This window comes from Myotis myotis, unplaced genomic scaffold (assembly GCF_014108235.1).
Source record: "Myotis myotis isolate mMyoMyo1 unplaced genomic scaffold, mMyoMyo1.p scaffold_m19_p_7, whole genome shotgun sequence".
NCBI lineage: Eukaryota > Metazoa > Chordata > Mammalia > Chiroptera > Vespertilionidae > Myotis > Myotis myotis.
Genome location: NW_023416379.1, coordinates 34,683,596 through 34,700,792, shown reverse-complemented (window position 1 = coordinate 34,700,792; position 17,197 = coordinate 34,683,596). Strand labels below are relative to the sequence as shown.

General features: G+C 39.7%; 1 long non-coding RNA gene across 1 annotated transcript in view; it reads right to left on the bottom strand.

Moving 5' to 3' along the window:
- Window positions 1-16,878, bottom strand: part of LOC118660572 — a 44,122-nt gene extending 27,244 nt beyond the window's left edge. Inside the window, exons 1-2 of the long non-coding RNA XR_004968976.1 lie at window positions 16,750-16,878; window positions 9,762-9,812 (exon numbers count right to left, since the gene is read on the bottom strand). This is a non-coding gene — a long non-coding RNA (uncharacterized LOC118660572). The remainder of the gene's footprint in view (window positions 1-9,761; window positions 9,813-16,749) is intronic.
- Between the last annotated feature and the right edge of the window lie 319 nt (window positions 16,879-17,197).

The following is a 17,197-nucleotide window of genomic DNA, read 5'->3' as shown; positions in this document are numbered from 1 at the left end:
CCAGGGCAGGGGGTGCTGCCTCAGGTCCCCCAGCCCCCGCGTGAGGGCGCAAGGGTGTGACGATCATTTGCATACTAGCTCTTTATTATATAGGATTTTTATACCATATACTTGTATCCTTAAGCAACATTGTTTTTGCATGGGTTATATATTTGAAAAAAACATTTAAGTACTCACACTGTTTTTATCCTGTTGAAAATAGATTTTTTTCACTCACATTCATATTTGTGGCAATTGTTTATTGATTTTCACAGCTATATAATTAACATGGTATAAAAAGGATAAAAAATATTTCATATATGCTCATGTCAATAAGCATTTAAGTTGTTTCCAGATATTTATTTTTATATACGTTGCTTCTGTGAACATTATTGTACATGTTTCCTGGTGTGCATGAGTGGAAATTACTCTATTTATCTAGGAGTGATTTTCTGGGTCATAGGATATGTACATTTTAATACTACAAAATAGTGCCAACTCATTTTCCCAAACTATTTATACCATTTCCTGTCCAAAATACATGATGTCGTATTGCTTCATATCCTGTACAATATTCATTATTGTCTGGCCTTTTAATTTTGTCCAATCTTTAGAGTTGAAATGGTATCTGATTGAAAGTTCAACTTGCATTTCCTCAGTGTTCCATGAGATTGAGTTTTTTTCATGTCTCTGAGTTTTCTCTTCTATGAAATAACTATTAAGGTAAGTTTTCCCCCCACATTTTTATTGTTATTTATCATTTTCTTCCTGATTTTCAGAAGTTTTGGGTTATATAATCTATTTTGGTTAAACATGCTGCATAGAAAATTAATATCAATATTTTTTATTTAACAACCTTTTTTTTACAGTAGTCTGCAATTTTGGGTTTTTAATGTAACAAAATCTTTCCCTATTTCTAACTTAGAGTAAAAAAGGTAAGCAATTGTTTCTCCTTTGAGGAGCCAATATAATAACAAATAGATGGAAGCTCTCTTTTCTAATTTTTACTTAACAGACTAGCCTGAATAACCAACACTCTCTTATTTTCTCTATAAAAATAAATTGAACCCTCCACATCAATAGATTGCTTCTTAGTTGCAGTAGACTGAAAAAATGATCACAGATTCCCCTTTTCCCTGCATGAACTCTTCTTTGCAATATGATGTTACTGCCTCTACCAGCATGAGACGGTGGTTATCTTTTCACTCCTTGCATTTGGGAATGGCCATGTGACTTGCCTTGATCAATGGGACTTTAGCAAATGTACGCAAGCAGAGGCTTGAAAATTGCTTATGGTGCTGGGGCTTCACTCCTGCTGCTTTATGGGACTCTGAGGCATCTCAGAGTTTTTTGTCATTTCTTTATTCTGCGTTAGTCTTTAGCTTTTCGTTTTGGCTTTTCCTTTAACTTTCCTGTTTTTGAAGCTCTCTTGTGCAAGTGTAAAAATGTGCGTGTCTGTCCAAAGTCATCATTTTAAATGCTTTACATATATATAATCCCATAAGACTCACAGAAAATATTTGAGACTGGTACTATTATTATATTTGCCCCATTTTATAGGTGAAGAAATTGAGGTGCAAAGTGTTTAGGTAAGTTTCTGACGATCAAACAACTAGTAAGATGAAGAGCTGGGGTTCAAACTCGGGCAGCCGGCCTCCATTCTGACCCCAGTGCCTCACTTTCATAACCATGGCACCAAAAGCAACAGTTCTGAGGCACAGGGGAAGTGTTTTCTTCAAAGCCCCACAATTCACTAGTGGAGAACCCCAGGTTTTGTAAGTCATAGTATAAGCCTTGTTCTAATAAGCCAAACCATGTCTCTGTATTTTGAAGTGCCTTTCTATGTTAGGCACCCACGTCTTGTAAAACTTTATTACATAACTAATTAGAATCTTCCACAGAGCTTGCTATCTTGAAATACCCTTATTTTTGGCAGACATCTCCTACAAAACACATTTATTGATGTTTGAGTCTAACATTTGGATGCTCTATCTATAATAGTTGCAAATTATTGAATATTTAAAAATACCACATGTTTAATATTTTGTGGCTACAATATCCAAATATTTGATAATATTTTTTATTTTTATTTTAATTTAGAAGTTTTAGCTATTATATAGATAATCTTAAATGTTTTTATTTGGGGAGAAGCTACATAGACTTCTATTTATTTGATTACTTTACATATATACATACATATCTATAATAATAAAAGCATAATATGCTAATTAGACTGGACATCCTTCCGGACAACCTTCTGAATGAAGCCAGGGCTGCGAGGGAAGCCCAGGTTCCGGTGCCAGAGGGAAGCCGGTGCCAGCAGCCGGGGGAAGGAATTTTGTGCATCGGCCTCTAGTATGTGTGTGTGTGTGTGTGTGTATGTGTATATATATATATATATATATATATATATATATATATATATCAAAAATAGCTGTGGTGTTTATTTATTTAGAGTACGTATTGAAATTCATGAAACACAGAGATTGAGATCTCAAAGTCTTCCCATCACCTTGAGTATTATTAGCTTCTCAGGGAAATGTAACCAGCTTAGACCCCTAGAAAATATTTTTAAAGGATAGTCATCTTTTGTTTTGAAACTCAGCATCAAATACTAAACATCACTTCCTTCTTTGCTAGGGTACAGCAAATGATAGAAAAAGAATGAGGTAACTCTATGAGGTTACTAAACCAATGAAGCAAAGAAGTTCATGAAAGAGTAATTTGAAATTAAAATTTGGCCAGAATACCATTTCTCACATTTCTCTAATAATAAGGTTATGTATTTGTACACAAAGTAGAACACCCATTGTGGTAATCATCTAGATAATGTAGGCTAAGGGGCACTTTCACTGATAATAACCACACAATTATCGTCTCTTTTTGGTTTGGCTAGAATTATTCAGGCAGCTGCCTCAATTTTCCCCTCCACTTTCCATCTATAGGGACGATTCAAAATAAAAGGAAAAAACATAGTTGGAATTTTAGATCCACAGTGCCACAGTTTATTCAAAACATGAAACTTGTTAGACTGGAAAAGTCATCTCAAAAGGGAACTCATTCTACAATGACCCAAACAGAATTCATTTCTAGTATCCTGCTAAAAGAATGACTTAGTCCAATCCTAGTTAGCATTCACAATGTTCTATCTTTACCCAAACTTACCAAAGGTTGGCAAAGAGAAATAACTATGAAACATCTACTAGGTCAAGGACTATGGATGGCTTATATATGAGTGGAGTTTTCTTCATGTTATGTCATGCTTTCTTTTTAAAAATCCTCTACATGTCAGGTACTATTCAATCTACAGTTAGATACGGTCAGATTAGATAAGAAATTTGCCCAACAGCAAACATTTAGGACATGAAGAACCAGATCGTTCTTTTGATAGCCACTATGGAGATACAGGTGAAAAACATTTCTAATCGGGGATTGAATAGTAGCACCTTTTAGTAGTTTTCTTAGTGCAAAAGCTTCTAAAATATAGGAAATTTCCAAATTCTATCTAATAAAGAGGGAATATGCTAATTGACCCTCACACCATTGCAAAGGTGGCATCCACAGCCAATAAGGAGGGAATATGCTAATTGACTACCCCACCCTCAAAGATAGTGTCACCCACAGCCACAAGATGGCCGGCAGGGGAGGGCAGTTGTGGGCAATCAAGCCTGCAGGGGAGGGCAGATGGGGCAACCAGGCCAGCAGGGGAGGGTAGTTAGGGGTGACCAGGCCAGCAGGAGAGGGCAGTTGGGGGGGACCAGGCCAGCAGGGGAAGGCAGGTGGGGATGATCGAGCCAGCAGGGGAGCAGTTAGGCATCGATCAGGCTGGAAGGGGAGTGGTTAGGGGCAATCAGGCAGGCAGGCAAGTGGTTGGGAGCCAGCAGTTCCGGATTGTGAGAGGGATGTCCGACTGCCAGTTTAGGCCTGATCCGGGATTGGGCATAAACCGGCAGTTGGATATACCCCAAAGGGTCCTAGATTGGAGAGGGTGCAGACTAGGCTGAGGAACTCCCCCCCTCCCCCTGTGCAAAAATTTCATGCACTGAGCTTCTAGTTGGTAATCTAAAAAAGATTTGGAAACTTTCTTGTTAAGTTCAGCCCCTCAATATCTTGCTAGTCTTAGAAGTCTTACTTTTGAAAGTTAGTTAGTTTGACGCAGCAGATCAAGGGAAAATTAAGAGGAAAAAAATAAGAAAGGATAATAAAGGCATATTTGGCAATCGTTATACTTTATAAAATAAGTAAATCTAACAGGTTGTTGTTGGTATTGTTCTCATTTTGTGCTAGACACAAACAAATAACATCATCATGTAATAAAATAAGCCTAATGTTTGGAAGGGTTTTTTTTTTTAATTAGGAGCTTAATAAAAGCCTAATCTTCCATTTGAAATATATTAGATATAGTTGTCTAAACAGTTAAGTTACGCATGATAACATACAAAGTAAATTCCAACTAACATGGAGGTAAGAACCCAAAGCAATTCTGAAATTGAAATGTTCCATGTGTGATTTGATGTTCATCTTGGTTAAGAATTACTGGTTGATGTTCAACCTCAATTTGCTAGAGTAGTCAGTGTTGTTCGTGACTCTGGTCTAGATACATGTGCTGCTTTAATACTGGTTTTACATTAGCCCCTCATCTGCCTTGACCACTTCTACATATGATTACACCAGCATTCCAATTATTCCCACACGCATAATGAAAGGGAGGAATGGAAAGCCTGCTATAGGCCTGGCTTTAAGTTGGGAAGTGTGAATGGGAGGATGGCCTCTGCCAGCAGAGGCCCAGAGCCTGATGGATTCCCTATGTGGCCCATGTTTGTCATGGTTCATGTCATGCGCCAATCCCCTCTAGTTCTGATGAGTTGCTTACATGATCTCCCAGTACGCTTTCATGCCTCTCCCATGTTGATCACTGTGATGACTAGGAGAGACTCCAATATGTAATGAACTCCGATATTTATATTATTACTAAAACCAAAACCATTGTTTTGGGCAGCTGAACCCTAAAATCTCAATTGGTTCTTTCTAATAATGCCATAATAGGCCAGAGATTCTATGAGGATATAGTGGGCATTTTGTTATAGCCATGGGGAACAACCACTGCTCATCATACTTTAAAATGTTTATAGGGAAACATCATTGTCACTCTGCTTTATGACATGGAGCTTTGGGTTTCCAGACTTGTATTTCCCTGTATGTTTGAGATTGGAAGTGTGATTTGTTTAATTAGCAAATGTTGTGCTAGTTCACCAACTGTGGACCAGTTCATCTATAGACAGAGGAAAAGTACCCACATTTTAGAAATTTCTACAAAAGGACATCAACTCTACCCTCCAGTCTGTTGATAGGCAAAACATATAGGTTGACCCTTGATCAACTACAGGGAACACCTGCACTCCATATTCTTTCCATAGTGCAACTCCAGGTATGCTGCCATTTAATTCTCATAATGAGTTTGTTTAAAAATTACAGTAATACCTTCTATGGAAGATTTCCTGGAGGACATGAAATCCTACCTTTGAAAATATATGTATATATGTAATATACTAGAGGCCTGGTGCATGAAATTCATGCACAGGTAGGGTCCCTAGTCCTGGCCTACGATCAGGGCCAATCTGTGGGGTGACTGGCAGGGCGATCGGGGGGCTCCGCTCTCACCCGCCTTGGCTGGCCTGAGGCCTACGGGCTGGGGGCAACTCCTGAGTTGAGTGTCTGCCCCCTAGTAGTCAGTGCACACCACAGCCACCAGTCATTCTGTCGATCGTTCTTCCATTTGGTCGATTTGCATATTAGGCTTTTATTATATAGGATATTATTTACTTTGTTTTTTCTTGTATCACGCCATATCTTGAGAAGCTATATATTTGTACCATACTTTTTTTTTCCAGAGAGGAAGGGAGAGGGAGAGAGAGATTGAAACATTAATGATGAGAGAGAATCATTGGTCAGCTGCCTCCTGCATGCCCCCCACTAGGGATCGAGCCCGCAACCTGAACATGTGCCCTTGACTGGAATCAAACCCAGGACCGTTCAGTCTGCAGGATGACACTCTATCCACTGAGCCTAACCAGCTAGGGCTATACCATACTTTTTATTCCCTTGTAGGATTTCTCATATGAGTGCATTTTAGGTTGTGCAATTAGCCACTTACTTCATTTCTTCAAACAATGACAAAAATCAGCAATGTTCTTAGGTAAGCTCAAGTAATAATCACAAAGCCAAGTCTTTCAGGAAAAGCAGAATCACAGTAGAGTCAAGCCATGTCATTCAGAAACCACCACATTTCAGTGATCAGCTCTCAAACCCCAGCTCAGCTGCAGAAGCTTCGTGATACCATTTCTGACCTGAAGAAACCATCACCTCATCCTTTACCCTGTGTTTTCTTTTTGCTTTGTGCCTATTTATTGTCTCAGCTGTCTCTTGGCCTTTACAACCTGACTCTTCTCTCTGTGCCCTTTGGTTCCTACTCACACTTCCAAATAATTGCCTCCCTCTGTGCATCTCTTATCTTCAAACACTCCAAAAGAAAACATCCAATTGTTTCCTCTCAACTTCCATCATCCCTTCTGAGCAAAGCCTTTTTTGTCAGATGGCCTTGTAGGCCACTAGCCAGTTTGTAAACATTAGCTACTCTAAAGTCAGGTGCCCCTCCTGTCCAGAGACCAATTAGTTGTAGCCATAATGTTTGTAATTGGGAGGTTTGGGTTACTGTGTGTGTGTGTGTGTGTGTGTGTGTGTGTGTGTGTGTGTGTGTTTTCTTTGGAAGGAAGGCTGTATGGTACAGAGCACAATTATTTGTGGTCAAGCCAACTATGGCTACATTCCTTCCCTTAGAGATCTGTGGCCATTTTAAGAACTTTGAGTTTTGTCTGTGCTGTTTTGCACTGAGAAATAGCATACAAAATATTCATGAGATTTGATATTGCACTTATTTTAGGAATGTTGTTGAAAATGCACCATGACCTGATAGCATTTACCATTCACACATATCCATAAGGGAAATTTCTCTTACATCTCAATACAAGTAAAAGCTTGACTCATCAGTACTTTCTTTTGGCTCTGCTCTTAAGTACACCATGAATTTTGTAAACATACTCTTTGAACTGGCTACTAAAAATTCAAGGTCAAATCTGTGGAATGCTTCTGCTGAAAATAATACAAGATTTTACAGTGTCTATCTAAAGCTCTCCTACCCAGTTTCATCTTATTTTCTTTTTCTGTCTTGATCCTATTTCACTTATCCATCCTCATTCGTTCTATTTTTTATCTTTTATCATGTGTATCTACTTAACACACATCAAATCTTAATTTCAGAAGAGATGAGATTAAAAAATGACAAAAGCAATAACTATCTATTAACAAAATTATTTGTTTCTCTAAACTGAATTTTTCAAGGAATGTGATCATATCATTACCTTTGTACTTATAGAATTTAGTCCAGTCTGGTCCACAATAAGCACTTATTCAGTTTGTTGAATGAATCAATGGTTCAATGATTTTTACCAAAATATTGGACAATGATAAATATCACACAGTAAATATTAAATAAAATATGTATTTTGAAATAAGATCATTTTAAGGAAACTGTAATATTTTTTTATATATTCTTGGTAACAATATTGTCAGATTTCAAATTCTGATTCATCATGTCTACAATATCTCTTTTCATCAAACAATACTACTATAGTCACTAATAGTATGAAAGAGAGATTCATATAAGTTCATGAAGTTTATGGGAAAAAAATACATAATGACAATGAAGACCAAAGTCAATACTTTAAAAAGCAAATTGCAAATTCTTTTAGTAATAATTTTGGCATGACTATTCATTATTGTGCCTGACTCTGAATGAAGTTGTATTTTTGTGTTAGTGTCCTTTGAAATATGTAATTCCATAAGCATTCCATTGTGATGAAAGCTCTTGTGTCCACCCAAACAGAGAAAACACTGTATCGCAAGTTACTCATGGCAGAGTTTTTGGCAACTACTTAAAGGGAACAAATAAGAGGAATTTAATATAATTTAATCAAAGGCTGTGTAATAACACATGAGGGAAAAACAAGGCTGGACAGAAAATTAGTAAAGTCAGCATTATTACTTAATGCAATCCTTTACTGTGTATTAGAACTGGCTAGATATAGGAATGCATTGCGCTGGCATGATGCAACAGCTAATTGAGATGTGTGACTACTGAAATTAAAGTAAAAACTTAGCTGTACTAGACATTGGAAAATCTGGCATGAGAATGTCACTTCATGTTTCTGGGAGGATAAACAGCCAGCAGAGATTTCTTTTCATTGGTCAAGGAAGCTGAGGAATGCCATCAGTGTCCCAGGGCCTGCTTCTGTGTTGTACCCTGTATAGTTTCAACATGTCACTGGGATAACATGCTGCACCACATTCAAAGGCTGCCTGGAGAGAAGAGCAAGCTTTTTCCACTGCAGGCCCCCACCCCACCCCCGCCTCCTCCAATGGCCCAGCACTAACCACTTTCTTACAAAGATAAAGGCCCTTGACCTTTTTGCTTAAACTGAAGTGCAGGATCATAGGAACTGATAGGACTGGAAGCAGTGACACAGCCTTTTGGTTTTGGTTCTTATTCCCAACCTTTTAAAAGGAAAGCATCATTGAGGGTAAAATTTGGACTCATAAAACTCTGCATCAATTATATACTGACTCTGGACCATTAAAACAAAGCCCTTTGAGGAGCAGACATCAGATACCTTTCAGAGGGGGGAGCCCGGGCTGTTATTCTTACAGCACCCGGGAAAGAGCACTGTCCTCTCTTTGGCTGCAGCTTTTGTTTCCAGCTCTGCTTTTTCAATGGTTGTCATGGAATCAACTTATTAACATATGAAAAGCCATACACAACGCTTTTCCCTTTACCCCTACCTCCCTCACAACCAAAAGCCTGTTGCTAAAGCCTTAGTCCTTAATATTCATGTAAAGGGGAGGGTGGGTGTGAGAACAGAAATAAAATTGTGGGTGAAAAAACAAAGATGTTTTTAACTTGCATCCTCTGGGGCAAAAAAAAAAAAATGTTGATTTTTAGATTTAGAATTGTCTCAATTTCTGTCTTTTTCACCAACTCTTTCCCCAGATTATGGTAACTATAGTCTCCTATCCTGTTACAACTAATTTATTCACCAGCACTGATTTTAATTACCTCCTGAGTCAGAGGATAGACATGCATGCTTCTCAACGTGCTATGTCAACAGCTTTTGCTTAATTTAGGAGTAATTTTAATGAACAATTCTCATGTTTTCTTTAAAATTCCTTTAAAATTTTTGCTTTAGTCCAGACTTGGCTATATCTATATCTATATCTATATCTATCTATCTATCTATATATATATATCTATATATCTATATATCTATATATCTATATATCTATATATATATATATATATATATATATATATATATATATATATTTAAGTGATCTTATTTGTTATCTGGACCACAGCTCATGAAAAAGGGTAGGATTGTGTTTGCTTTTGGGATTTGTCTTAGCCTATATCAATAAGCTACCTCTTGTCTACTTTTGTTGTATGTAGTCAAAGTGATATATTGTTTTCCTGGGTAAAAATAAATCTTGCCAACTCCCCCCAAATACTTAAGTAACTGACTTGGAAAGATTATGAGAATATTAACAGAGAGAGAGGAGACTTCTTATAACAAAAATCTTATGGAGCACACTTTCTTCCCTATACTATAGTCTTATAGACTAAACCCCAAATTGGCACCTGCAAAATATTCTTGCATAGCATATAGACTTACCACTTTCTGGCTTCCAGGCAATTTTTCAACTCAATAACTTTTAGTGAACACCTAGGATGAAGAAGATGAAGATGACAGTTAAACAATTAGAGCCAGGTAGTAAATGATAAGAACATTTTATGATTGGCTTATTTAACACTCAGAATAATCTTGGGAACAAAAGTTGGCCACTTACTCAATTTGAGGACTTTTTATTCAACTGGGAAAGTTCTTTTAGGGAAAAGAAATTCTGGTAAAGTATACTCTGTCTAAAACTGACCGAATTGTTTGGGTTAAGCCACCTGGATAGTCCATAGATAATTTTAAACTAGATTCCTTTCAGTGGCAAACAATCAATTCAAACAAATAAGAAAACAAGGGGGGAAGATAGTTATTGACTCTTTGTTACTAGAAAATCCAAGAGAGGCACTGACTTTAAGCATGACTAAATCTGGGGATCAATAAACATCTAATATTTATCTGACCCCTTCCCTCCTTATTCCTTCCTTCCTTCATACTTGGCCTTACTTTCCTTGAAAGGACTGCCTTATGCTCTATTACAATGAAGACTCCCCATCAGTAGCCCAAGAACACGGCTGAAGGAAGTTCCAGATTCCCGATCACTCTGTTCAGTAACCCCAATGGGAAGAAGTTATTCATTTCTCTTGATTCCAATGTAACAAAACCAGAGAAAGATTCTCTGGCCCTATTTAGCTCATGCACCCACATTTTAACTGTATCTTTATAGCCAGGGGACTATTTGACCAGTCTTGGTCCTGCCCACTCCTGTGCTGCAGGTGCATAGAAGAGATGAGAAAGCTTCCTGTGAATCGATAAAAGCAATAGCTAACTATAGTCCACTCAGGCCTTTATTCCTCCGTGGTTGAAGTGAAATACAGGGTGACGCAAAAGTAGGTTTACAGTTGTTTGTTTGTTTAACATATCTTTATTGATTTCAGAGAGGAAGGAAGAGGGGAAGAGAGAGAGAAACATCAATGATGAGAGAGAATCATTGATCTGCTGTCTCCTGCATGCCCCACACTGGGGATGAAGCCTACACCTGGGCATGTGTCCTAACTGGGAATTAAACCAGTGGTTGTGCATTGACTTATGACCTCCTGGTTCATAAGTCAATGCACAACCACTGAAACACACTAGCTAGAGAGTTGTTCATGTAGAAAGTAATACAATAATTAATAAATTCTGTATTTTGCATACTCACAACTATAAACCTACTTTTGCCCCACCCTGTATAACTCAATTTAAAATAGGCTTTCCAATAACCAGCTTCCTTAATTATCTAAACTAATGAAGGTAGTAGAGGAGTGTTCATTACCATGAAAGTGAATAATAGGAAAATTTCCTTCAATAGAAATTTATCTAGCACTATGCAATGTGAAGTCCTGTAAAAGTTATAATAGACCAGTTGATGGGGAGACATAGTGGAGGCCCAATTTTACTGAGTAAAGCACTTTAAAAATAAAAATCAATTAAGACATATTTACTTAGTTCATACCATGTGATTCACGCTGTGCTTCATGCACTGGGAGAGAAAAAATTAGAGGCATCCAAGCTATCAAATGATAGACATAACACATAATAACTACTCAACACACAGCCTGGAGGGTGAACTGAGAAATAAAATTGGTTTTTGTCCACCAGAACAATCAATAAAAAAGTAATAAGTCAGTGAGTTAGCCTGTGTCTAAATAAAGGAAGCCTGGAGCTTTGGATACTTCCTCCCCTACTGCCTTCTGACATCCCTGGATTGTGATATTCTACAAACCCCGCCGGAATAGCAGAGAAGATGCAGAATTTGGCTTAACTAAGATTGGCAGAAGGTATCTGTAAAACGCCATGCTTGTCTCCTGCCTGCTTGTTACCATTCCACAGGTCTTGAAACAGATGTTTAAGTGCCTGTGTGATTTTTAAAACTATCAGGACTTCTTTGCAGCCTCCATGTTACTGTGGTTTTCACCTATCAAGCATCTGGGAGAAAGATGTTATGTAAGAGGAGCTCATTTCCCACTTTATGGCAGTTCATCACCCTCCTAGTCACCACACAAACAGAAATGAATGGAAAGCATGGATGTGAAAATCTAAAATATCTCATGTGTGAGTCTGTATGTAAGCCATTTTGTCACACATAATAAGGCCTGTGCGGACAGGAAGAGCCACCATTCTATGTAGCATCATTATTTGGAGAGTTGTCAAAGGCTTAAGGAGTTTCTGCAATTTTGATTCACCTTAGTCACTTGTCATCCATTGTTGTTGTTGTTTTGCTATATATATTGAAACATTTGCAAGAGTTCCCAATGGTAACCAGGTATCACAATATTCTAATTACTTTTAAAATTACAACATTGGTTTTGAAAGTCTTGCCAAAGATAGCTCATTCAACCAACCTAAAAATGTTCCTATACTCAGTGGATTATAGTTCACTAAAGAGATGCATTATAAATTCACATTTCTCTTAAAAATTTAAAAAATGTCTTTAAACACATATTTCTAATTTTGATTCCTAAGGAGGGAACCCCTTATGGAATCCCTCCTTAGGAATCAAATACACCTCTTTCCTTCTTCAAAAGTCAGTTTTTAATACATTTGCATGAGGAACCTTCCCTTATTATAGCTACGTTATCATGATCAATCTATCACTTTAGCCTCTATAGAGATTTGAAAGAATTGGAAGATAGCCAATCCAGAAATAATTATTGGGCAGCTTAGCACTGCAAAGTGTGTGGAGAAATACAGAAAAAGTATTAAGACATGATCTTTCCCATCTAACAAGCTTACTGTCTTGCTGAAGAGACAAGATTTATGCATGGGAAATATCTTAAAACAAAGCAATATATGGTAAACTTGCTAAATTATACAACTCAAATACAAGTAGAAGTGGTCTATCATTTCAAGGACCATCTACTGTGTGCCAAGCAATGATAGATTCTGGGAATTTTAAGGCGACTAAAGCACAAAAGCATCCTTGGCAGGACTCACCATCCATGGAGGAAATAAGCACATGTGCAGGTGATAATAAGCATATTGAATGGAAATGCAGAATCTTTGTATAGGTTTCTGGAAGCACAGAGAAAGGGAACTCAACCCCAGCAAGGGTAGTGTCTCTCAGCTTCAGCACCATTGATATTTTGTTTCCAGTAACTATTAGTTGTAGGCTGGTTAACAGCATCCCTTGTCTCTGCACCCTAGATGCTAGTAACACCACCCCCTATGTCCCCATCCCACTCCCACTCTCACTCTAGTAGGGATGATCAAAAGAGTCTCCAGACATTAACAAATGTCCCCAGGGATGAAAAATTGTTCCTAGTTGAGAATCATTGGTCTAGAAGAATCCAGAAAAGTATTATGGAATAAGTAGGATTTTGCCAGGTCACAGTTGCAGGTGGGAGGTGAGAAACAGTGGAGGTGAGGAAAAAGAGCAGTGTGCGCAAAAGCAACGTGCTATATTGTCAGAGTATAAAGAGAGCAAGATTCTCTACTTCAAATCCTTTTAGAATGATGAGGCACATAAATAGAGAAAAAAATAGTACCCATGAATATATGTAGAAGAGCAGAGGCCAATGTACGAGGCCCAGAGGGTGTAATGTAAAGGCCCACTGGGCTTTGCCATGTTCAAGGTGTGCTGGGAAAACCAGACTACAAACTGGAAGCATTCAATGCAAGCAGGCCAGGAAATTCACCAAAAGAGATCTTAGAGGAAAGAGACCTAAATCTCAAAGGCTCCAGTACTTTATTATTTTCTCATTCTGAACAAATATTCACTTTTGTATCTAATTTTGTAGCCATTATCATAAAGATAATTCTGCAAATTGTATTAAATTCCATTTCCCCGAACCTAAATCTGCCCTGCTGAGGAGAGAGACTTGAAATAAATAACTTTGCCACAAAGATGGCCTTGACCTGTATAGGCTTTGAATAGAAGGCCTCCCTGCTGTGCAGAAAAAGAAATTCTATTCCAAGTGGGGGAGTTTTGTCTCTGGGATGACTTAAATGCAGACTTTCCCAGAAACAGAGGTAGACTAGATGGCCGTGAAAGATCCTGTTCTATCTTGTGATCTTGTGCTTTTGAAGTATCATATACTTGCATGGTGCAAGTACATAGTAATGTTGGCCCTAAGAGATTTCATGGAGGGATAACTAAATTACCCTGTCAGACAATGATAAGGCCAACTAGTATTCTACAGCTGGAGCCTGTTTTGATTGGTTGCTGTGGTGGCCATTTAATTTTATATATTTTGAACTTCAACCCACGTGGAGCACAATGGAGATGCCAGTTGAGATTCCGCCTACCTCTGGCAGAACCTATTTAGACCAATCTTACTCACTGCTCCAGGCACAGAGCTGCTTGTTAGCTACAGCACAGGGTCCTCATTATTCTAGAGATGAATATCCCCTGGGCCACAGTGGTTCTAAGTTATTTGGTGTAGGTACAAGGGCTAATGCCCTGGGGTATGAAAAGCAAAATCATTATGCTGGACTCCTGGTTCTCAATCTTGGCTGCACACAGAATCACCTGGGGAGCTTTTAAAAAAATACTTGTGCCTGGACCTCACCCTAAACCAATTAAATCAGAATCCCTAAGAATGCAGTCATGAGACATCGTTCCCAAGCGATGTCACTATTGAACTGAGAACCATGACAGCTAGACATCTGTCCTCATTTAGCATATGAAGCAAGGAGAACCTTGCCCTGTTGTACCTCTGTCTGCAGACACAGTAGCCAGTATCCACTTTCTAAGTGAAACATCCTCTTGTAAAGGACCTATTATATGCATACTGTCCATAAATCCAAGCAAAATGGTTCTTCATCTTACAAGGTCCAGCTTTGTCGTCTTTCAACAGCGCCTCTTTTCATGTGAAAAAGAGACAATGTGATATTCTCACAACCATGCTTTGAATTCTGAGGACCCTGGAATTCCCTTCCCAAACAGCCAGTTTCCAATCAGCCAATCTGTGTGAGTCCTCATTCCTGGGTCTGTCCACCTGAGTGCACACTGGGCACACCTCTCAAAGGAAGGGTGCAGTGGTGGGTGGAGCTGTTGGTGGAAGTGTCAATTGGTGGAAGTGTCAATTGGTGGAAATGTCCAAGTGAAACTGGGACAGGTTGGGTAGAGTGTCCTGCATGAGTTTGAGAGGCCACTCACAGTGCAGGTTGAACCAGGATGTGAAGAGAAGGAGGCAGACCTCAGTCCAAGGACAGTGGACTTGGGAGTGAGAGGCCAGCTCTCCCTGGCCATCATCATCCAGATGTAACACCAAGGAGTCAGAGAACTCTAAATTTGAACCCGGCCTCTATATTATTCATAAAATTACATTTGTCATGGAGGATAGAAGACATTTTATGTTTATTTAAGAAAGTTCAAGTTTGAATTATAACTTTTAAGTATTTAAGCACATGACATGTGGGCCTCCATTTGCACAATGACCCTGGGCCCCCGAGTGTTGGAGGTGGATACATCTCGGCCCCACTTCCCTGCAGGATGTTTTCTTATTTGACATCAGAAGCCATGGAAGCTCTCCAAGGCTGTTTAAATGCAATGAGAGTGTGGTCCATCAAAAAATCCACTCTGGTTTTATTGCACGTAAGAGGTTGTTAACTCTGGCAGCCTAACCAGATTCCTCTATGTTCTCATTGTCCCTTCAGCCACCCCAGCCAAATCCTGGTGGGGTAATGGGTCCGTGCCTATGAGATTTGAGGGAAGGGCTGTAGGAAGTGTAATCAAGCAAATCAGAGTGTTGAGCTGAGAGACAGAGGCCTCTGCGCCAGTGACTTCATTTTCAAATCACTTCATTTTCAAATCACTTCATTTTGGGTTTCTTGTTTTGGTCTGTTCAGGGCTGTTGGCAGCGGGAAAGAAAAGGAGTGGTCTTTGCTTTTCCTCTTGTAAAACCTGGAGCTTAACTACTCTGGCCCCATAGGAACACTATAAGGAGGATCTCAGAGGACAGGGTCTGTTTGGAGCCTTCATGTAAAAATGCATAAGAAATCATCATTTCCCCCCATTCATCAATCTGGTGGGATTTACTAGGGCTTTAGAAGGGGAATGTGGCTACGCTTTCAAAGAAGCTACAATAGGGAAGTGGTGGGAGTTGAACAGAGAAGGCCAAGGGCAGAATTCAACTCACACTTTATAAATCTGGCATTGGTGTGTGTGAACTGCTTCATGAACTGGCCCATCTCAGGCGAGGAAGAAACTCAGAGCAAACCCAGAGTCTTCCCAGGAAGTCTGTCCTCCCAGTGGATTAACCAGGCCCCTGCGGGGAAACCCTGGAGTCCAGGCCAATGCTATGGAGACCACTGAAAGGGCCTCTGCAGCTGCCAAGGTGGCTCATGGACACTGCACATCCAGGGGGTGGCTTGGCCCTGAGAGAAAATAAAAGTCCCTGAGCCCAAGGCTCCATGCAAGGTGGCACAGGTCCAGGGACAGTCTGGGCCCCTTCAGGGTTAAGGTGGCCCTGAGATATTGCAGGTATTTCAGTGAGAACAGGCAGGCGGGAAGGAGGCTGCTGAGGGAAGTCACCCTCATACAGATGTTAGCATAAAAGAGCCTGTCTGCTTGGTGATTGGTATCCTGAAATAAGAGGCTCAGGTTTCATCTGCTTAGGAAAGGATGGCTACTGTCCCCATGGGCAGTCTTGGCTGTGGCACTGAGAATGTGCTGGGCTCATTGGCTTCCCAGGTGCCTGTCTCAGGAAGGTGGGATTCCAGGTGCAGTTTGAGTTCTCTCTCCCTGGTGCCATGATATGTGGGGATGGGTCTGTACTTCTGCACTTACGTAGCGAGTAAAGTGCTGAGTGGCAGAGGAGTTGCTCATCAGCCAGCCTCACTCAGGTTCTGGTTTACTATGTATGTATCACTACAGGAAGCTCACCGACACCATTTCCTCCCAGTGGAGGAGCTGGGTGGAAAGGACCGGCTTAGAGCATCTTTTCTGAGGGGGGAGGGGAACAGGGAAGGAATCAATACCCTCTTTTCACGACAGTGGACCTACCTGTGGCCACAGCATCCACACTGTGCGTACTGTGGGAAGATTCCTTTCTGTGCCTCGAAGCTTGGAATCACTGGATTGTTGAATTATTCTACTATTTCCTCCAGACGTGTGAACCGAGACGCAGTTCATGTACTGGAAAAGACGTGAATTGTGAACCAAGAGCTCTTGGTTAAAATGCTGGTCTTTTCATTTCCTAACTCTGCAACCTTGGATGGTTATTTAAGCCTCTACATCCCAGTTTCCTAGCACGTAAAATGAAGACAATAATATCTATGCCATAGAAATATCAGGCCAAATAATTTAAATAACTCATGATAGGCACTCAGTATAAGGAAGCCTGTACTGACAAGAAATGTGCTTTTCAAAGGTGCCCATCCCACCCGCCTCATTACAAAGCTCAGGAGCTCCTCAGGAGCATGTGGGGGGATTCTGCTCGGAGCTCCCATGC